This window comes from Pongo pygmaeus, chromosome 18 (genome assembly GCF_028885625.2).
Source record: "Pongo pygmaeus isolate AG05252 chromosome 18, NHGRI_mPonPyg2-v2.0_pri, whole genome shotgun sequence".
Classification (NCBI taxonomy): Eukaryota; Metazoa; Chordata; class Mammalia; order Primates; family Hominidae; genus Pongo; species Pongo pygmaeus.
Genome location: NC_072391.2, coordinates 25,111,060 through 25,133,948, shown reverse-complemented (window position 1 = coordinate 25,133,948; position 22,889 = coordinate 25,111,060). Strand labels below are relative to the sequence as shown.

The window sequence follows — 22,889 nt, the reverse complement described above, 5'->3', positions numbered from 1 at the left end:
TGGAAGCAGAGGGGAAATGGGGACATAGCGAGGATGTTAGGGTGGAAGAGTCTATTTTCAATGGTTCATCTTTTCCCCACTGAAGCTTATAGCTGAAATTAATACATAAATTTACAGCCACAAGTCAGTTGTGATAAATAATCCCAGAAGTGTTCTGATTATTTACATTTTTATGGAATCTTGCCTGAGCAAACCCAGAGAGCGCACCAGGCACTTGAAGAATTATGTCTTGTTCAAAACCAATTTAATAGCAATGGAAAATAAAGCCATCTGTGGGAACTTGTAGAGCAGAGTAGTAATTCTCTGCCAGATGAGCAATATACAAAAAGCACCAAATCAACCCGAGCACACCAAGCCTTTGCACAGTTCAAGGGAAAGTAACAACTGCAACTTCAATGAACCGTCGGAAGACATCGGGCCTCAGAGTGTCTTTTGCTTGTGTTTTCGGCAGATGTCAGACAGATGAGGATTCTGCTCACGTAGCAATGTGAGAAGAGTCCCTCATGGTCTCCTTATATATAGTGGGGCTGACTGATGAGAGGCTGTGCAAAAGGGAAGAAAGATCGCATGGCGGAGGGGTTAAGAGCATGCATTTGGGGCCAAAGAGTTGGGAGTTTGCATCTGGGCTCCCCCACTTACTAGCTGGGTGACACAGGGCAAGTCATTGTTTCTTATTTTCCTAATGTGTAGAAATGAGTAATACATGTGAGTGTTTTTCTCTCCCAGTCCAGCATCCTTTCCCCCTGTGTTAGTTTGCTTTGCATTGCTGTAAAGAAATGCCTAAGTCTGGGGTCTGGGTAATTTACAAGAAAAAGGGGTTTATTTTGGCTCACAGTTTTGCAGGCTGTACAGGAAGCATGGTGCTGACTTGGAGCTCAGGAAGCTTCCAATCGTGGCGAAAGGCGAAGGGGGAGCCTGTGTGTCACATGGCAAGAGAGGGAGCAAGAGAGAGGGGGGGAGGTGCCAGACTCTTTTAAACAACCAGATCTGATGTGAACTAAGAGCAAGAACTCACTTATTACTTTGAGGCGGGCACCAAGCCATTCATGAGGGACCCACACCCATGACCCAAACACATCCCACCAGGTCCCACTCCAACACTGGGGATCACATTTCAACATGCGACTTGGAGGGGACAAATATCCAAACCATATAATCCCCAATCTAACAGCATCATGGTTTCCTCTTTTCTCTTGCTTAGTTTTTCATGATTTATTATTTATTTTTTAACAGCTTTATTGAGGTATAATTTACATACATTAAAATTCACCCGTTTAAAATGTACAGTTCGATGAGTTTTAGCAAATTCATATAATGTCACAATTATCTCTATAATCCAGTTTTAGAAAACTTCCATCACTCCCAAAAGTTTTCTCATTTCCATTTATAGTCAATCCCAACTCCAACCTCCAGCTCCAGGCAACCACCAATGTGGTTACCATCTCTACTGTTTCCCTTTTTCTAGAAATTTCATGTAAATGGAATCATATAATATATAGTCTTGTATGTCTGTCTTCTTTCACTTAACATAATGTTTTTGAGATTAATCTATGTCGTTCATTTGTTTATTTATTTTTTGAGATGGAGTCTCACTCTGTCACCAGGCTGGAGTGCAGCGGCACGATCTTGGCTCACTGCAACCTCTGCCTCCTGGGTTCAAGCAATTCTCCTGCTTCAGCCTCCCGAGTAGCTGGGACTACAGGCGCATGCCATCACACCCAGCTAATTTTTGTATTTTTAGTAGACATGAGGTTTCACCATGTTGGCCAGTATGGTCTTGATCTCCTGACCTCATGATCCGTCTGCCTCGGCCTCCCAAAGTACTGGGATTACAGGGATGAGCCACCATGCCCAGCTGATCTATGTTGTTTTAAGTATGTATAGTTTGTTCCTTTTTATTGCTTTATGTATACACCACATTTTGTTTACCCATTCACTAATTGATGGATTCAAATGAATTTGAATTTGGATTGTCCACTTTTTTTGGCTGTTATGAATAATGCTGCTTTGAGCAATTGGATATATGTCTTTGCCCTGATATATCCTGCATTTGAATCTTGAGTAAATACTTATGAGTGGAATTGCTGGATATTTGGTGCATAACTTAAAAAACTGCCCAATTGTTTTCGAAAGTGGCTGCACAATTTTACATTCCTACCATCAATATATGAGGATTACAGTTACTCCGTGTCCTTACTAACATTAGGTATTGTTGGCCTTTTCTATCTAACCATTCCATTAAGTGTGTCATGGCATCTCATTGTGGCTTAAACTTGCATTTCTGCAACAGCTAATGGTATGGAGCAACTTTTTATATGCTTATTATTCATTGGTATATCTTCTTTGGTGAACGGTCTATTCTTTCATTTATTTAAAAAATTAGGTTATCTGTCTTCATATTATCGAGTGTAAGCATTCACTGTGTTCAATACAGGTCCTTTATGTGTTTTGCAAATATTTTCTTCCAGTCTATGGCTTGTCTTTTCATTTTTCTTGGTGGTATATTTTAAAGTGCAAAAATGTTAAATTCTGATGAAATCTAACTTGTCAATTTTTTTCTTTCATGAATTGTACTTTTTAGGGTTATTTCTAAGAAATGTTTGCCTAGCTCAAAGTCACAGCAGTTTTCCTCCTAGCCCAAGGTCACACAAGTTTTCCTCCTATGTTTTCTTCTATATGTTTTATAGTTTTAGCTCTTATATTTAGGTTTCTGATCCATTTTGAGTATTCTGAGTTAATTTTTGTGTGTGAGGTAAGGGCCTAAGTTCTTCTTTTTTTTTTTTTTTTGACAGGGTCTTGCTCTGTTGCCCAGGCTGGAGTGCAGTGGTGCAATCATAGCTCACTGCAGCCTCAGACTCCCGGGCTTAAGCAATCCTCCTGCCTCAGCCTCTCCTGAGTAGCTGGTACTACAGATGTGCAACACCACCACGCTCAGCTAATCAAAAAAAATGTTTTTTAGAGATCTTTTTAGGTCTTGCTATGTTGCTCAGGCTGGTCTTGAACTCTTGGCCTCAAGCGATCCTCCCGCCTCAGCAGCATATACGTATCCAACTGTTCTAACACCATGTATTGAAGATTGTCCTTTTCTTCTTGAATTACATTGGCCACTTGTTGAAAGTCATTTGATCATTTGTGTGTGGATTTATGTCTAGGCTCTTTTAGTTTCCTTTTGAGGAATAAGCCCTTTTCTATTTGATGCAGGTTCATAGGACAGTAATAGGAGAATTGATCTGGGATTCTCTGAGGCTTTCAACCTAGGATTTGAATCTCGAGCAGAGAGAAATACTTTGGTTATAATAGTGTTTTCCTAGCCACGAAACTATCAATGGTAACAGCCAGCACCCATTTGGCTCTAAGTGCCCAGCACTCGTGCAAAACACTTTAATTATATTAATTCACTTAACACTTACAATAAAACCATCAGACACATACTACTATTGTCCCCATTTCTCAGAGGGGAAAACCAGGGCATGCAGAGCCTAAGTAACTTGCCAGCCTCAAAATTAGTAAGTAGCAGGGCCAGGATTTGAACCCAGGAAGTCTGGCTCCAGAGCCCATGCCTTTATTTTTTTTAGAGACAGGGGTCTCAGTATGTTGCCCAGGTTGATCTTGAACTCCTGGGCTCAAGTGATCCTCCTGCCTCAGCTTCTTAAATAGCTGGGATTACGGGTGAGCCACTATACCCAGTGTGAGCCTATGCTTTTAAACATCAGGCTGTCCTGTGTTGGTTATGATTCCTCTTTTCTACCCTCTGGGGATGCCTTAGTTCCTGTCTTCTTCCAGGCGTGGCCATAGTATAAGCCCATCTTAGAGGATCTGGTCCCAATTTCCTCCCAGGAAATGGTACAGGAGTTGCTGAAGGGGTTTACCTCCTGGGGTAACATTGTCAGATGTACGTTTAAAAAACAACTGTGATTTCCACCACAAAGTGATATTTTCTTCAATAGTGTATAAGTTTGCTAGGGTTGCTGTAATGAAATTCCACAGGCTGTGTAGCGTAAAGAACAGAAATTTACATCTCACAGTTCTGGAGGCTGGAAGTCCAAGATCAAGATGTTGGCAGGTTTGCTTTCTCTTGAGGCCTCTCTCCCTGGGTTGCCGGTGGCACCTTCTTGCTACATCCTTACATGCCCTTTTCTCTGTGCACACCCATCCCTGGTGTCTCTTCCTCTTCTTATTAGGACACCAATCCTATTGGATTAGGCCCTACCCTTATGACTTCATTTAACCTTAATTACCCCTTTGCAGGCCATATCTCACATTGGGGATTAGGATTTCAGCATATGAATGAGGGGCAATAAATTAGTCTATAACAAATAGCTACAGTTTAATGGAACATTTATTATCTCCTGGGCTCTGTGCTAAGTAATTCCCATGCAGTCTTTCATTTCATCCCATACTAGCTTTGCAAACTTAGACAACTAACAATCTCTCTGTGCTGAGTTTCCTTATCTGCAAAATGGGGACACAAATAGTACCTGCCTTATAGTGTTGTTACGAGTATTACAAGAATTAAATCAACGCATATGTGTAAAGCACCTAGAACAGTGTCTGGTGCAGAGAGTTTGTTAAATAAATAAACCCGCGCTGTGAAGTTGGTAGAATTCACATCCTCAGATAAGCAAACCAAGCTCCTCTGAGGATATGAAGCAAGCACTTTGTCCAAGGTCAACTGGCAGAAACATGTTTAAATTTAGTGCTGTGGGCAAGGTGCGATGGCTTACACCTGTAATCCCGGCACTTTGGGAGGCTGAGGTGGGTAGATAACCTGAGGCCAGGAGTTCGAGCCCAACCTGGCTGACATGGTGAAATCCCGTCTCTACTAAAAATACAAAAATTAGCCAGGTGTGGTGGCGGATACCTGTAATCCCAGCTACATGGGAGACTGAGGCAATAGAATCTCTTGAACCTGGGAGTTGGAGGTTGCAGTGAGACGAGGTCATGCTACTGCCCTCCAGCCTAGGCGACAGAGCAAGACTCCGTCTCAAAAAAAAAAAAAAAAAAAAAAATCACTGCCATCCTGGATCTTTGTAATGGGCTCAGGAACTGGCCCTAGAGTCCTGGTAGATTCTAGCGTGCGTCTCCAGGGAAGGAGAGACTGACCAATCTTACATTTGGAGAGCAGGACTTAAGAAAAAGCAATCACCAACGGCCATTCTGCCCAAGCAGAACTCGCACTCTGATCCGCTGCAATCCACGTGATGGGTAGGGAATTTTTCAGGTGAGGAAGCGGGAATACAGCAGAGAAATCTATGCCATGCATTGGGAGAAAGAGCAGGAATTCCATGTGACTGAAGCGGCAGGTGGCTGGGGGGATAGGGCAGTGGGGAGGCAGGGGCTTGGAAAGTGGGGAAGCTGAGCCACAGTTGTGCACATTGGGACTTGTCTGTCCTGTCTGCCCTTTGTGTTGTAGGCCACAAGGATGCACTGGAGAGTTTTATGCAGGATCACTGACTGCATCAGTATCAAGCCACAAAAATGGATTCTGGCCAACTTAAGCCAAAAAAAAAAAAAGCCAAAATACAAAGAAAGCTCTTTTGAAAAGGCTGCCTCAAAGATCTAGGTAACAGGAACTAACTGAAAACCCTTTAAGGCACCTTACCACGTTTCTCCGGAATGGGGCTTGGGGGGCACCTCCAGGCTTATTCTAGGGAGAGCTAATCTGATTGGTCTAGCCTGGGTCACATGACCATGACTGGTCAGGCAGAGCCTCTTGATTGATAGTCCCACCCGACAGTTTTGAGTGAGGGAGGGAGGTTCCCCAGCGTGAGGGTGGGTGCTGTTGCCTGAGGAAGGGGAGTTGTTTAAAACAAGAGGAGAAGCTGCAAGTAGACTACTAGTAACGAGAGAGCAGACCTGGGAAGCAAACCAGAAAAAGGGACTTTTGTTAATTTGCCACCAGGACACAATGCCGTTTCATGTGCAATGCAGCTGTGCTTAAAATCGCCCTCCTGTGTAATTTCAAGAATAAATATAGAGCTTTTTCAATAGTTAAAAAAAATCTAATGGCAAGAACTAGATACATTTCTGTGCGTTTTATGAAGAAATTTACTATTTTTTTGAGTAGAGAATACTTGAGTAATATATTCATGTAGTTCAGAACTCAACGTGATGCAAAAATGTATACATGTGACAGTCTCATTCACATCCCATTCTCACCCTCAGGCTTATATGTAAGCACTTACTTGTTTCTTATATACCTTTCTGGAGTTTTTTTATTATTATTTATTTTTTATTCTGCTGTAAGTTCAGATGAGTATGTATGAGTATATGAAAGATTTGTCCTGAATTTCCTTTCTGGATGGTGTTGGGGACCTGAGGAAGCCCAGGGGAAGTAGGAGGTCTATTTTATCAGCCTAGTACCAGCTCTGGGATTCTCCCATTGACCCTAGGTCTTTTGTGGGGTCTTGGGTACACTAGAGTCCTCAGCCCCCTGCTGTATTTCTGGGGGAAGGTCTCAGGCTTCTGGGCCTGGGAATAAGTACTCTTATTTCAGTGGAATACTCCACTTCTTCAGGCCTGGGGAATGTAGGAGTTCAGCTTAGTTTCCAGATTCCTCCCAGTCCTCTAGGGCAGGGGTCTGCAAACTGCAGTTGGAGGGCCAAATCCTGTTCATCACTTGTTTTTTTTTAAATAAAGTTTTATTGGAACACAGCCACAATAATTTGTTTACATATTACTGTGGCTGCTTTTGCTTTATAGCAGCAGAGTTGAGTCATTGAGACAAAGATGGTACAACTTTTGAAATCTAAAATATTTTTTATGTTGTTCTTTATGGAAGTTTGCCAGTCCCTGCTGTGAGAGCTGAAAAGGAAATGAGGACTTTGTCCTGGAAGTGCTTCCCAGTGGTTGGAGAAGCCCTTAGTGGCCCAAAACGAGGAGTCCATCACTGCAGAGAAGGAGCAGCTCAGTCAAAAGTCTGGGAGTCATCCTTGTCACCTCCTTTCCTTCATCCTATCCCCACCCCACATTCGATTCCATAGCAATGACTATTGATTTTTCTTCTCCAAAATATTTCTGGATTCTGTCCTCTTCTCTCCATCTCCAGCAGCATCACTGCTTCATCTCTTGCCTGGACCACTGCAGTCACCTCCTCAGCCCCTTTCCTCCTGCTTTCACGGGGAGGCTGTTGCAATCTTCTCCACCGAGCAACCGAAGTCATCCTTGCAAGGTGTGGATCTGAAAATCCTTCAATGGCTTCCTGTTGCGCTTGGGATAGTGACCCAAAGCACAATCTGGCCTCTGTCCACTTCTCCGGAGCCCTCTCGTGTCATGCCTACCACCAGCTCTCCCTGCACTCTGGCTACACTGGTGGTGCTGGGCTCCTCCAGAACAGGGCTTTCCCACAGACTATTTCCTGTGCTCACATGCTCCCCACTCTTCCTGCTTTTCCAGTGAGCTCCTTCTCATCCTTCAGGTGTTACCTTGACCATCACTTCCTCTGATAAATCTCTCTTGACCTCTTTTACTGGGTAAATGCCCTCATTACAGGCTGCTGCAGCTGTGTGTCCCCATTCTCCTGAATCGTGTTGAAGTTGCAGTTCTACGTGTGTGTGTGTGTGTGTGTGTGTGTGTGTTGGTCACCTTCTCCATGAAGGCAGGAACCCACATCTGGCCTTGCTGACTATGGTGTCCCCATTGCCTAGTATAGTACTTGGCACATAGACCCTCCATAAATATTTATCAAATAGATAAATAATGAATCTTACTCCATTCCAGCCATTTCCGGGTATGGGAGAGATTCTGCTCTGCTCTGCAACTTGCTGAGGTTTTAGGTGCCAAAGTCTCAACTTCTTCCCTTGAGAACCACGTTTAACAGAGTGAGCTGGCAGAGCCAGCCTAGCCTGGTGTTGATTGAATGCCACTTTGAGATGGCAGCTGCTGTATTTCTTCCAGTCAGTGTCTCCAGCCCCAGACAGGGTGTAACGACAAGCTTTTCTCCAGACTGTGTCTTGGAGATCTGTCATACCAAGAGGGATGGATGCTTGTTCCATTTGCTTTTCCAACTTCTCTGCACCTGGTCTCCCCACAACCCAACCAGTGAAGATGCTAGTGAGGAAGGCAGACAGGTGTCTCAGCGCCTTCCCCCTCCACACCCCCACTAGCTGTTAAACATTCCATGGGATCCAGACAGAGAATTTTATCTGTTTTTCTGGACCCAAGCTGCCCCTTGACACAGCCAGTGATTGCTTTTTTTTAAAAACCATGAAGGAGAAACTAGGTTTTTCATACACTGATAAGGTGTCAGGTGATAGAGAGATCAGCATCCCAACACATAAATCTGCAACTAATCCTTAGAAATCAATATTTTTCATTAAGAACCTGTGAGAGTTGGACCATTATGGGGAAAATCTGTTTAGGTTGACACCTTGATGAAGTTATTTAGTTCGGAGGCTTAAGTCATTGAAAGGTAATAAAGAGCGCAGAGCAATCTTGGGACTGGTTAGGTGAGAAAACGATGGGAGTATTGAGCTTCAGTTCAGTGAAAAATGACCTCCTGATTTATTGGGGAATGATGGGGTGCTGGCCTCTTGGGCAGGCTGGGCCAGACACCATGCACATGGCAGCCTTTTAGTCTCACTACCTCTCCTCCCTCTGCAGTCACTGCTGTTTATAAGCTGCCTGGCAATAACAAAGCAGTAGGGAAATATTTAGAGGGTTTTGGGAGATTTCCAACATTCTCTAAGTCCCCACCCACATAATGCTCTTTCACATTTTGGACTTTCTCCTGTAGGTCATAAGGAATGGGGGCATTTAATTATTCTAATAGTTTAACAATGAGATTGAATTCACTTTTGTAAAATTGCCTTTATGACCTATTAGATCTGAAAGGACCCAGTTCATTGTCAGAAAGATCCAGGGTTATTTGAAGCCAATCCCTGGTATCGTCAGGATCAAAAGGGTAGCATCAAATATTTCCTCGTGGGTCTCAATTGTTCATAGAGAATCACATTGGATGGGATCTAGGAAGTACATTTTCTTGTCTCTCTCTCTTTCTCTCTCTCTCTCTTTCTCTCCTTTCTTTCTTTCTTTCTCTAATTCTTTCTCTCTCCCTTCCTCCCTCCCTCCCTCCCTCCCTCCCTTCCTTCCTTCCTTCCTTCCTTCCTTCCTTCCTTCCTTCCTTCCTTCCTTCCTTCCTTCCTTCCTTCCTTCCTTCCTTCCTTCCTTCCTCTCTTTCTCTCCTCTCCTTCTCTCTCTCTCTTTCTCTCTTTCTTTCTTCCCTGTCCATGATCCCAGATCCATCTTTCTCCAGTCCTCTGTAATCAATGCCAGATGACAGCCATTCCTGATTTTGTCCTGGGAACTGCATGGTGGATTCTCACATTCTTGGAGTAGACCATTTAGAAGACAAACAAATCTCTGTCTTATGACTATTGATTCCCTCTCAGCATAACTTTCATGCATTTATAAGCGCTGGCAGCCACGCCGCGTGGAAATATCCCTTTGGTACCTTCTTGTAAGGTCAACAGAGTGCTGCAGCACAGTGTTTTAGATTTGATGAAATATGATATGATTTCTGATTTAATACAGTTGAAAGATGTCCTGTCTGGGTGTGAGGCTGAGGAAGTATTCAAGTGATGAAAGGTACAGAGAGTCCCATTCCACTGAAAAGCCACACTGGCGGCTGGGTGGGACGTGTGTGGGCAATTGCAGTAGGGATAGTAAGAGGCGGGTGGATTCAAGAAAGAGTTAAGAATTCAAATGGAGAGGAGTGCTAACAATTTGGATTAGGGATCCGTTCATGTGTTGAGCTTTCACTACCTCCTCATCACTTAGAAAGAGTGGGAGGAAAAAGAAGATAAGAAGAGCCAAGAAGGGAATTCAGATGAATGTCAAGAACTAAGGCACAAATAGAGGCACAGTCAGAGAGAGAGAGGGGGAAAAGTGGAAGGGAGTGGAGTCAGGGGAGCCAAGGGTGGAGAAGAACAGATGGATTGACTGAGCCACTGTCCTCAGAGGTTGTGTAAGGTCACTACTCAAAATGCCTATTTCACTGGGCAAATACGGTGTTTTCTATGACCCTACTCAGAACTGGCTCAGTGCGGTGATGAGAGCCAGAGAGCAGTGGATGGAGGGGTGGGTAGAACTCAACTCCTGGGGAGGGGGAAAAGTGGAAGGGAGTGGAGTCAGGGGAGCCAAGGGTGGAGAAGGACAGATGGATTGACTGAGCCACTGTCCTCAGAGGTTGTGTAAGATCACTACTCAAAATGCCTATTTCACTGGGCAAATATGGTGTTTTCTATGACCCTACTCAGAACTAGCTCAGTGTGGCAATGAGAGCCAGAGAGCAGTGGATGGAGGGGTGGGTAGAACTCAACTCCTGGGGCTTCTCTCTTGCTGTGTTCCATAGAGCTATGTTTCCAGATATGTCACCCTCACAGAGCATGATGTGAATGGCACTCCTGGAGGTTCTGGATGGAAGTGGAGTCCCTGAGCATAGACTACACTACTCTTGAGTCTCTTGGCTGAGAAGAGAAGGGAGGAGGCAGTAGCTAGTGGGGAGTATCTAGCTCTGAGGGGATGGTGGTGGTGAAGAGGCATCCATTACTATTAAAAACAAAGAGGGGCCAGGCGCGGTGGCTCACACCTGTAATCCTAGCACTTTGGGAGAACAAAGTGGATGGATCGCCTGAGGTCAGGAGTTCAAGACCAGCCTGACCAACATGGTGAAACCCCGTCTCTACTAAAAATAGAGAAAATTAGCCCGGTGCAGTGGCATGCACTTGTAATCCCAGCTACTTGGGAGGCTGAGGCAGGAGAATCTCTTGAACCTAGAAGGCGGAGGTTGTGATGATGAGCTGAGATCGTGCCACTGCACTCCAGCCTGAGTGACAAAGAGAGACTTTGTCTCAAACAAACAAAGAAAAAAACAAAGAGGGCAGGAAATAAATGAAAGAGTGGGATCTAGAAAAAAAATGGGGAACCTAACTTTGTACAGGAGCCACCTGTCTTCCACTGAGCAGCAGGAAAGGGGATAAGTGTCCACTCATCCCTAGCTCTTTAATGGAGCTCGTTCCCTGATACAACATACGCTGGGATTTTGTTGGGCTCAGTCTTTTTCTAGATCACAGTTGCCAGGCCAGACCAGGAATTGGGCTCAGTGTTTTTCTAGACTACGGTCTGGCTTGCCTACATGAGCTGTCAGTCTAGCTCTTATTTCCTGGCAGTGTATTCTAATACCTCATCCATTCACTTATCCATTCAACAAGTATTCATTGAGCACCTACTCTGTTCTAGATACTGTACTAGGCACAGTTGAGTACAAAGCTGAACACGATCCAATTCCTGTCCCCAAGGAGCTTAGAGTTTTGTGAGAGAGGCCGACAAGCAAACAGGAAATTACAGCATCATGTGGTAGAGGCTTTTCTATGGGTAAATCACAGGCACCAGACTCAGTCTTGGAGCAAGATGCTACCTGGAAGAAGAGACATCTGAGACTAAAAGGGCAAGTACAATTTAGCCAAGCCAAGAGGTGGTAGGAATGGTGTTTTGGGAGAAGAGCAGTCCAGTGAAAAGGCTCAATGGGTAGAGAAGGTATGGCACATTGGATGAATGGAATAAGGCCTAAGAGGCTGGATTGTGGATTGAGAAGAGGGAAGTGGCAAGAAGTGAGGCTAGGGAAGAGTTTCTTAGCCTTGGGACAATTCACATTTGGTGCTGGGTAACTGTTACAGAAGTCTGTCCTGCACACTCTAGGATGCTTAGCATCCCTGGCCTCTCCCTGCTAGATACCAGTAGTACTCATTCCCTGCTTGTGACCACCAAAAATGTCTCCAGGCATTATTGCCAAATGTCCCCAGTTGGAGGTGGGGGAGCAAAATCACCCCCTAATGAGAACCACTGAATTAGAAAAATCAGGCAGGGATCCTATCCAAAAGGGTCCTACAAATCGTGATAAAGAGTTAGGGCTTTATCTGGGAGGCAATGGGCAGCCCTTGAGGGTTTTAACCCTGGGGTCGGGGAGGGTTTCCACGAACAAATCCATGACTCAGAAAGATCACCTTTCTAAGGTCTCTGGGTCTGCAATGAGCCAGAGACAGAAGTGAGATCGAAGGCAGGAAGACCACTTTTGAAGCTGCTGCTGTGACCCTGGTGAGAGAGAATAGGGCCACGGATCTGGGGGCAATACAGTTAGAGAGAGGTGGGTGGAATTGGACTCTCACCCTTGTTCTGGTGGCCCAGTGAGACGTTTTCTTTGGTTTACAAATCTCAGCTTCTCTCTCCCCCTACCCTGTTTCAGGATGTTCCCTGAGTTGCAGACAGTGGTTCTCAAACTTTGTGGGCAGTCACCAAGAGTGCTAATAACAAGTGCAGTGGCTCAGGCTCCTTGAAGGAGGAAAGGGCCCAGGCCTTGGCATTTCTCCTGGCTTCCCCGGGTGATTCTGATTCCCACCAGCATTTGGAAACCATTGACTTAGGGTATCCATAGCTACAGGCAAGATATATTCTGTGGGTCTCAGTCCCACCTGACCTGCAGAATCTGGGATGAATGTCCCACCTGATGCACAGAATCTGGGATAAATGTCCCACCTGACCCATGGAATCTGGGATGAATGTGCTACCTGACCTGCAGAATCTGGGATAAATGTCCCATATGACTCTCATAATCTGGGTTGAATGTCCCACTTGACCCACAGAATCTGAGATAAATATCTAACCTACGCACGGAATCTGGGATAAATGCCTCACCTGACTCATGGAATCTGGGATGAATGTCCTACCTGACCCGCGGAATCTGGGATGAATGTCCTTCTCCCAGACGTTGTCTTTTCCAGGCTGCTCAGGGATCATACTCGGAACACTTGGTTCCTGGGCATCCCTCCTGTCACATATCCGGGAGCAGTGCATGAGGTCCTGGTTGTGAAATTGCATATCTGCCTCTTGCTGACAGCTCCTGCAGCTCAGGGGATACCTTGAGGACAGAAGTTGGCCATGGACATGTCTGCTGCTCTCATACAAGAGAAATTTGTAGGTGATTCCAAGCCCAGCTTCCTGGCCCTGATGCAATCATATATCAAAATATAGAGGGGCTGTTTCCAGGGGAACCTAGGCAACAGTAATAACAATGAACAAGAACAGTAGTGATAACAGCAATGATAAGAACTGCCATTTACAGGGGGCTTACAGTGTACCAGGCATTATGCTGAGAACATCGTATATATTATGTCATTAAATCTTCACACTAAACTAGAACATAATTGCTAGAACATTACCCACCTGTTACTGATAAGAAAAGTGAGGCTCACAGAGGTTAAGAAACTTGCCCGAGTTCATGTAGCTATTAAAATGTAGAATTAAGAACTCAGGTCTGCCTGACTTGAGCATAAGCTCCTAACCACCACACAGCCACTATATCCTTTCCCACATCAGCCCAGCATCCATCTCCAGTAACCTGAGACAGAGAATTTGCGAGTCCTTGTTTAGTCCCTGAGTATATCCATTAGGATCATGTTTGTTTGTGACAGAAACCCCAAATAAAAGTAGTTTATGCAAGGTGAAATTTTGTCTCCTCTAAAAAAGAAGTCCAGAGGTATGCAGTTTAGAGCTGGTGTTATGCCCGTTTTACCTTGATGCTCTGTGATTCTCAGCAGACGACTACTAACTTATGATCCAAGATGGCAGCTCACATGAAGCCATCACATCTGCATTCCAGCCAGCAGTAGGGAGGAAGGATCGAAGAAGGTGCCGTCTTTCTCCAAAGTCACACATAACCCTAGTTACATGTTGTTAGCCAGAACTTAGTCACATAATACCCAGTAGCAAGGGAATCTGCTCATCAACTAAAAATGAGTGTTCTATTTCTAAGGTAGGCAGAGGAGAAGAAATTAGCGGCAGCTAGTGGTCTCTGCCAGTGGAATGCTGCTAAGGGTCTAGGCTAGATAATTTTTTAAATTGTTTTATTTTACAACTTTCACTTTTGTGGGTACATAGGAGATGTATATATTTATGGGGTACATAAGATGTTTTGACACAGACATACAATGTGTAATAATCACATCAGGGTAAATGGGGTATGTATCACCTCAAGTATCTATCCTTTGTGTTACAAACAATCCAGTTATACTCTTTTAGTATTTTAAAATGTATAGTTAGATTATTATTGGCTGTAGTCAATCTATTGTGCTATCAAATACTAGATGTTACTCATTCTTTCTATTTTTTGTAGACATTAACCATCCTCCCCTCCCCCTATTCCCCACCATCCTTCCCTTCCCAGTCTCTGGTAACCATCATTCTAGGCTAGATAAATGTTTTGGGAGGGTAGCCATGTAATTTATCGTCGTAAGTGGGACACTTTGGGGGAGCAAAAGAAAGCACTAAAAATACTGAATAGGTATGAATGGATTTATTCGGGCGTGGGACTGTCCAGGAGAACTGGAATGTGAAATCACCCTACTGGAGGAATCTGCCTCCTGCATTAGAAACAAGACTGGGTCAAAGTTGTTCTCATTATAAACCTGATAAAGCCCAACTCCATCCCCGCAGAATGTATATGTCCACTCTCTGGCTGGCTCTCAGCACACACATTTTGATTGAGGTTTTGTCTAAATGCCAACTTGAGGTAACATCTTTGCCTTAGGTATTTGTCCTCAAAGGGCAGCAACCACCATTGATTTCTGCACTATGTGGCAGCTGTTTAATTCATTCCTTACCTAATTTCCCCTCCACCCTCTGAGGTCTATGAGTCAGGTGCTATCATCCCCACTTTACATGCATCCACTGAGGCTGGGGGTGGTGGGGTTAAAAGACGTTCCCAAAGTCCCTCAACAAATAAATGGCAGAGCCTGGGTTTGAACTGGTACCTTGTGGATACTGAGCAGCCTTCTTATAACTACTCTATTACACTTCAGCCCCATCTCAGGCCATCCACTTGCCTACTGACTCACTGTACTGCTCACCTGTTTTTTCCATTCCTGATTCCATAAACTGGGCTGTCTCATTACTGGGGCAACCATTTGGACCTCCCAGTTGATGTTCCTTTGTTATTCAAACCTCCTCCTTAGCTCCACATCCTCTCCTTTTCTATTCCACTCTCAGCTCTCCATGCCATCTTGGTTTCTAATCATTGGTAGCTCCATGGCCTTGGGCCCATCATGGAGCTCAGACCAACTGGATCATCTCTGAGGTTTTCCCCACAGTGAGGAAGGATGAAGATAAGAGACAAAGAATGGAAGACGTAGAGGCAGAGAAGTTTGCTGGTGGACTGGTGGAAGCTTTAAGCTCTTCCTACTGTTGGCCACAACTTTATAGGAGAAAGAAGATGTGGGGTCTTAAGAACTCACCTTGAAGATATGGAAGGGGGAGCTGACCAGGGGCACTTGAAAGGATAGCATAGCAGCATGAGATGGCATAGCAGCATGAGAGCTCTGCAGAGGTTGAAGAGTTTGTATATAGAGCTGCACCAGTTCACAGTGTGTTGTGATTTCCTTTACTACGGCTCAGTCTCCTCTGGGATGGGGAAAGAGAAGGCAGGGTTGAGGGAAGCCTTGGTGTATATCCCCTGTGCTATTCTGCCATAACTCATAGTTAATTTTTCACATGTCTCTCATCTTATCAATTCTTGCATCCCCAGGGTCAGACACAAAGCCTGGCACCTGGGAAGGTGTTTCTAAGATCTATCACTGAGATCTTAGTGCAGAAATCAAAGGTCCCTGATGACCTTTTAAATGCTGAGTACTCCTGTACCCCTTTCATAATCCATCCTCTGCCTCCCTCCCCACCAAATACTCACTCAAAAAAGATGCAGCTTTTTAAAACCAGCTATATTTATTAATAGCCATTAATGGATGTGGTCATTTAAACATTAATCATTCAATAAAGCAATACATCACAACAGAAAATAGAAATAACACAAAAAACAGTGCAACTAGTTGGTTGGGTCTTTGTGAGCCAGCTGGGTTCTTTTGTAGTGAAATGTCCACATTTCATTAGGTGTTTGTGATGCCCTGGAAATAGCTTGTCGGTTCCCTTTCCTCTTCCTCCAGATGGCAGCATGGAGTAGTGGTTAAGCCTGTGGACTTTGGAATCAGGTTTTCTGCACTCAAGTCTTGTCACTGCGATCTACTAGCTGTGTGACCTTGGGCGAGTTACTTAACCTCAGTTTCTCCATCTGAAAAATGGAGAGAATAATAAATACCTATCTCACAGGGTTATTATTAGATCTTTCATAAAAAGCTGTGAATAGAATTGCTACTTTCCTTTCTACCACCCAGGTGGAGTGGGAAACTTCTGCTCTCGGCAGTCATTTAAAGCCTGTGCTCTGGCCAGGTGGCTCATGCCTGTAATCCCAGCACTTTGAGAGGCTGAGGCGGGTGGATCTCTTGAGGTCAGGAGTTCGAGACCAGCCTGGCCAACATGGTGAAACCCCATTTCTACTAAAAATACAAAATCGTAGGGGTTGGTGGTGCATGCCTGTAATCCCAGCTGCTACTCGGGAGGCTGAGGCAGGAGAATTGCTTGACCCCGGGAGTCGGAGGTTGCAGCAAGCTGAGATGGCGCCACTGCACTCCAGCCTGGGCGACAGAGGAAGACTCTGTTTCAAAAAAAAAAAAAAAAAAAAAAAAAAAATCCTGTGCTCTGTTGATCCAGTGACTTACTTTTTCATAGACAGCAAGAAACTCCCGGCCATCCGACTCTTGGTGGAGAGGAAGGGGCATTGCTTTTTAGTTTTGCCTTCCATGATTTCCAAAGGCAGCAGCATTTCTGAGTGAAAACGAATGCTCGCCTGCTGCTCGCTGGTTCTGTATATATTGATTAGCGTCACAGGGGTGGGACTGGGGGTACTGTTCTAGAAACACTCACTTTGATTCCTCAGATAAAGCCCCCCTGGGTCCTGCTAGGAAACTAATTGGGAGTTGATTCTGATGAATAAATGTGCTGCCGCCGCCTGAGGAATTGACCACGCCGGCAGATGGCTGGAGCATGAGAAACACTCTGTCATGGCCTTCTAAGGGGCCCATCAATAATAGATCGGCTCCAGCCTGGGGAGAGGGAAGCATTTCTGCCGCAGGTATGAATTATGGATGCCGTTTAGGGTAATGCGGATCTATCTCAAAGGTTCCGCTCAGTTTATGTGCTAGTAAAAGCCGGCAATTTGCTTGTGTTCCAGCTATAATTTGCGCTACATTAAGGGACCCTCCTTTCCATAATGGATGTGCGGTTGAACGCAGGCGCAGCCAGGCCTCGAGGGCAAGGCCTAGGCGGCCAGATCAGGAACACAGCTAGGTGTGATCCTCGGCAGCCCAGTCACAAGGCCCCAGACGTTTTGCTGCGGGTGCAAGTGGATGTCTTAAACTCTTTCCCAAGGTCCTGGGAAGAAACTGCACTACAGCCTTGCTGTGACTCACCTATCAAATGCAGTTAATGCACATACTGAGAGGAGCACAAAGGAAAACCTATAGGCTACAGTCTGGACAAAGACACAGCAGTCTTGCAAGAGAAGCCATAGATAGGGTGGTTAAGAGCACAGATTCTGGAGCCAGATTGCCCAGGTCTGAATTCTGGCTTTGCCATTTTCTAGCTATGTAGCCTTTTGCAAATCATGTAGCCTTTCTGTGCCTCAGTTTCCTCCTCTATAAAATGGCAATAATAGCACTAACCAGTTATATGCTGAAGCCAGAGCAGACACCTGAAAGCCAACTGTTTAATTATCAGAAATTTTGCAAGCTGGTTGTTAAATACAGCCTTTATTAAAAATTAAATTTTATAAGCTTGCAATTAAAACCAAAGGTAATAAATGCTCCAAACTCATCAATTCCTAATTATTTCACTCCATTTTACTATTATCTATGCTCTTGAGGCTACTTATGTCTACTGTGTCTGTCTGCATGGTGAAAATGATACATAAGGTACGTCCCTTTCTAATGATATACGATGTGCATCTTCCCAGTGATATATGATAGGCATTTCTTCCCAACGCCAAGATCATGACATCACACTGACAGCTTGCAATTGGCCACAGTGGGAGTATTTACACCAGGGACATTGGCAAGTGCTACAAATCAAAGCTTTCCCATTGAGGGCTGGTTGTTAAACTTTTAAGAGCACACCAGTGGTACTGACCTAATAAAGTTGTTTGGAGGATTGAATAGTCAATATGTTTATAAATTGCTTAGAACAGAGCCTGGCACAAAGTAAGTGCCATATAAAAATTTGCTGTTATTATTTTCAGAGATTTTTACAATTTTTTTCTAGCATATAACAAGTGGTCACTGTTTGAATGAAGTCCTCCAAGGAACTGCAATCTTTTTCTTTCTTCCTAACCCATGTGGTCAAACAGCCTGAGAAAAGACTTATAAACTTTCTCTTAAAGGCAAGGACACACTGAAATCTGGGGGGAAATTGGTTTGGGTTCTCCGGAGCTTTTCAAAGTACTTTCCTTTAGTGTGAGCTGGTGTGATGGTGGACTGACTTTAGTGAGGACTGGGATTCTGGCTTTATCACTGATCTGAGAAGATTATTTTACCTCTTCAAGTTAGGACTACAGGTGCAGGCCACCACACCTGGCTAATTAATTTTTTTTTTTTTTAGAGATGGGGTTTTCACATTGTTGTCCAGGTTGGTCTCGAACTCCTGGTCTCAAGCAATCCTCCTGCTTTGGCCTCCTCAGTTGTAAAAAGAGGGTAATAACGGCTGCCTCATGGGTTTGGGTGGTAAAGGTGATATGGTTGCCTGAAGTCGAATTCTACCTCTTGCTGCCCCCAAGACCTTAGGAAAGCTCCCTGATTTCTATAAACCTTAGTTTCCTCATCTATAAAATTGGAGCAATGATACTTCTGTTTCCTGGTGCCTGGGAGATGAAATGGGGTAATACAATTAAGAAGGTTAGCATTTTACCTGGATATAGGAGATACTTAATAAATATTAACAGTGACCTTAGCTGCTACTTGGCAACGATACCTCTTACCATCCCTGATAACCTGGGTGGTTTTGGCTGATCTGGCTGGTTGGCTGGGGAAGGCTCCCTTTCTTTCCTCTCTCTTGCAGAACTCTTCCTCCCAAAACTGTGCCTCACTGAGCTGAAGGGCTTGTGACCTCTCATACTGAGGCTGTGTCCTCTGGGATAGAGTGTCATCAGAAGGGCTTGTGACCTTCTCATGCTGAGGCTCTTCCTCTTGGGTAGAGTGTGATCAAGCAGTGCATCCTTGCTCACACCTGCAAGCAAATGGCTCAGAGCTGTTGTGAGGATTAAATGGGATAATGTAGGTGAGGACTGAATGGGATAATGTAGGTGCAGCAGGACTACTCATTAGGAATTTAACATGGCAGAATGGCCTGCTGAGGAATGAATTGTGTCTTATTTTCTCAGCTGGATGTTCATCAGAGAAGGATGAGATGTTCTTTCTCTTCTCTTGCCCAGGAGGATGAATGGGTCTCTGTGTCCTTAAGGTTTGAGTTTGTACTGTCTCCTCTGTGGGAAGGTTTAACAGAATTTTTCTTAGGCTGTTGGATCTCAGGAGTCTAGGAAGGAAGGAAGGGTTTTAGCTCCTTAGTGAGGTTTGCTCAAAAGCAGTGTCTTGGTGGTTTTCTCTGAAAAGCCAGATGATATGGGCAGGGGCTTGTTTATCATATGAGGATATCCTGAGGCCAGGCTCTGAACGGTGGGTGACCCCTGGGTTTGCTGGCCGCTACCCTCTCCCAAGTGGGAAACAGAACTTATGGCACCTTTGAATACTCAGTGGGAGGCTAGGCACTGAATGTGATTTGGGGCTTTCCAGGATCACAGAAAGAGGAAGGGGGGCTTCGAGATGATGGGGAGAATCTACTTATTTATCTATTTATTTGAGATAGGGTCTTGCTCTGTTGCCCAGACTAGAGTGCAGTGGCTCAATCACATAGCTCACTGCAGCCTCTGACTCCTGGGCTCAAGCAATCCTGCCTCAGCCCCCTGAGTAGCTAGGACTACAGGAACACACCACCACACCTGGCTAAATTTTTTTTTTTTTGGAGACAAGGGTCTCACTTTGTTATCCAGGCTGGTCTCAAACTCCTGGCCTTAAATAGTCCTCCCGCTTTGGCCTCTCAGAGTGCTGGAATTACAGGTATAAGCCACCACACCTGGCTTGGGAGGGGCCTAATAAATAACTGGTAACTCAACTTCTTGATAACCTTGTTCTCTTGGGGTATGAGGTTTAGTTTGAACTGGATTATGTTTGGTGCAGACAGAGAAACATGCTATTACTTTCACCTTTCAACTTGAGAGCAATTCTTATTTGTGACTCATGTAATATGCTGGCTTCATAATAGAGGCTCAATAAATCGTTGTTCTCTTCACTCTTCTGTTTATTCCTTATTACATTTAATCACAAATCTGGACCCCATAGCAGTTTAGAGGTTGAAACCTAGGGCTTGAGAGTTCAAATCCTTGATCCACCACTTACTTGGCTGTGTGAACCTTGGGTAAATTCTTTAATCTTCATGAACCTCAGTTATACCATCCGTAGAATGGGGATTAAAAAATAGTGCTGTCTGTGAAAATGAAATGACTTTTAACCCAGTGCCTCTGGTGCAATAAGTACTAAGTAAATGGTGCCTTTATTTTTGTATGCTCTTTGAGTCAAGTGGGACAAAATAAATTCCATTAAACAAAGGAAGAAATGAAGGCACAGAGAGCCGGATGTCTCCCCTGAGGTCAGTAAAGGACTCATGAACCCAACACGTGGCTCTCTTGTGATCCAAGCCAGAAGGGAACATGGTGTTCCCGGTACCGCTCAGAGCCAGGATTCCACCAGCCTGAAAGTTCCATGTTCCCAAAAGCTTTTCAAAGCTATAAATATAGATGGAGCCTTCTGACAAATGTGCTGGGTCAGGGCTTTTGCCTAAGCAGACAACTTTGGCTGGCTTTGGCCCTTTTTCCTGATTGCCCTGTTCCATGAATCTGTTGTTTTAGTGCACTCTGTGGTTTCTAGTTGAATCTTCCAGAACCACTTAAGACTTAGGGAGGAGAGGAGGGTAGGATGCCAACCTCTGGAAAAACACAGGCACTGGAAAGACCCAGTTTAATTTAGCCAGAGTCACCACTGAATCTGTCGGGGCAATTGTTTTTAAATTTTAAGTGGTATATTTCTTTGTTTAGTTATTTTTAGAGCCGGTTTTCTGATTATAAATGCATTACGTGGCAATTATAAAAAATATGGGAGTCAAAAATCTCATCTTTTTTTTTTTTTTGGAAGGCAAGCAGGTTAGTAAAAACCCAATTTACCTAAATCCCATTGGAGTTTGAAAACTATACACGCCTTATAGAATTGATAGCTTTTCCAATGAATTAATCAGTAAATCAATTAACCAGAAAATCTTTATTGAGTGCCTTTTGTGTGCTAAGGCAGATTCCAGGATGAGGTAATAAAATGAAAAGCTCTGAACTAATAAATGTCATCCAGTCCCAGAGAGAGATCAATCCAATGGCAATGGAATTAGTGATCAAGCGATTGGTCCTTAGAGGTGGCAGGAGTTGAGGCAGACAACAAATGTGCTATGAACTGGACAAAAAATGAGCCCCAAGGTGAAGGAAAGGCTTGTTGAAAAAACCCAGTGGGGAAACATCCTGTTTCTTAGGCCGCAAGTGAAGGAAAGGCAACCATATCCATCCACCCACTCAGCCACCTACCTGGTTTGTAGAAACTGATCCAGTGATGCATCTAGTTAAAAATTGCATGCAGTTAAAAGTTTTTATTACCCTGGCCGGGCACAGTGGCCCACGCCTGTAATCCCAGCACTTTGGGAGGCAGAGGCAGGTGGGTCACGAGGTCAAGAGATCGAAACCATCATGGCCAACATGGTGAAACCCCGTCTCTAATAAAAATACAAAAATTAGCTGGGTGTGGTGGTGCACACCTGTAGTCCCAGCTACTCGGGAGGCTGAGGCAGGAGAATCACTTGAACTCGGGAGGCAGAGGTTGCAGTGAGCAGAGATCATGCCACTGCACTCCAGCCTGGGAGACAGAGCGAGACACTGTCTCAAAAAAAATGTTTTTTACCCCTAAAGAAACAGCCTTTTGAGGTATAATTGACATATAATGAACTGCAATATTTAAAGTGTACAATTTGATAAGTTTTGACGTAAGTCTACACTAGTGAAACCATTGATGCCATCAAGATAATGAACTTATGCATCACCCTTAAAAGTTTCCTTGTGGCCCTTTCTAATTCTTTCCACCTACCTTCCCAGACAACCACTGATCTGCTTCTGTTGGTATATATTAGTTTGGATTTCCTACAATTTTATAAAAATGGAATAATACAGTATTCACTAGTTTTTGTTGAGTTTACTTCACTCAGCATAATTATTTTGAGATCTATCCACATGGTAGCATATATCAATATTTCATTATTTCTATTGCTGAGTAGTATTCCATTGTATGGATATACCACAGTTAAATTCACCTGTTGTTGAGCATTTGGGTCATTTACAGTTCTTGGCTACTAAAAATAAACTTGCTTTTTGTAAAAACATGTTACACAATGAGAGGTCAAAGAACAAGCCTGACAAATCCAGTTTCTCAGGAAGAAACATTTAACAGGGACTTATGAACTGGAGCAATGTCTTGGGAAGCCACAGGATGTTGGCTCACTGCATTCACCCTAAAAAACATATTCTTCCTATAGTAAACTTTTTTGATAAGACATGTGCAGCTAGTCACGTCTCAGACTTTCTTGCAAAACTCTTGACCACTGGATAGGTTAGATAAACATCTTTATGAAGGGTTATCTAAGCTATAGGAACATGTTGATAGGCAGGAGTCACACACTGGTCATCGTGGTGGTTTCCCTTCAAGATGGCGTCACACTCCTGCCATGCAACAGGCTGTTTTCCTGCAAGACATATGCTTTCATTTGTTCACGGGTAAACACCTAGGAGTAGAATGGCTGGTTCACATTGTAAGTACATG

General features: G+C 44.2%; 1 long non-coding RNA gene across 1 annotated transcript in view; it reads right to left on the bottom strand.

Annotated features, from left to right (window-relative positions):
* Positions 1-15,842: 15,842 nt before the first annotated feature.
* Positions 15,843-22,889, bottom strand: part of LOC134738559 (uncharacterized) — a 50,558-nt gene continuing 43,511 nt past the window's right edge. Inside the window, exon 3 of the long non-coding RNA XR_010124340.1 lies at positions 15,843-16,111. This is a non-coding gene — a long non-coding RNA (uncharacterized LOC134738559). The remainder of the gene's footprint in view (positions 16,112-22,889) is intronic.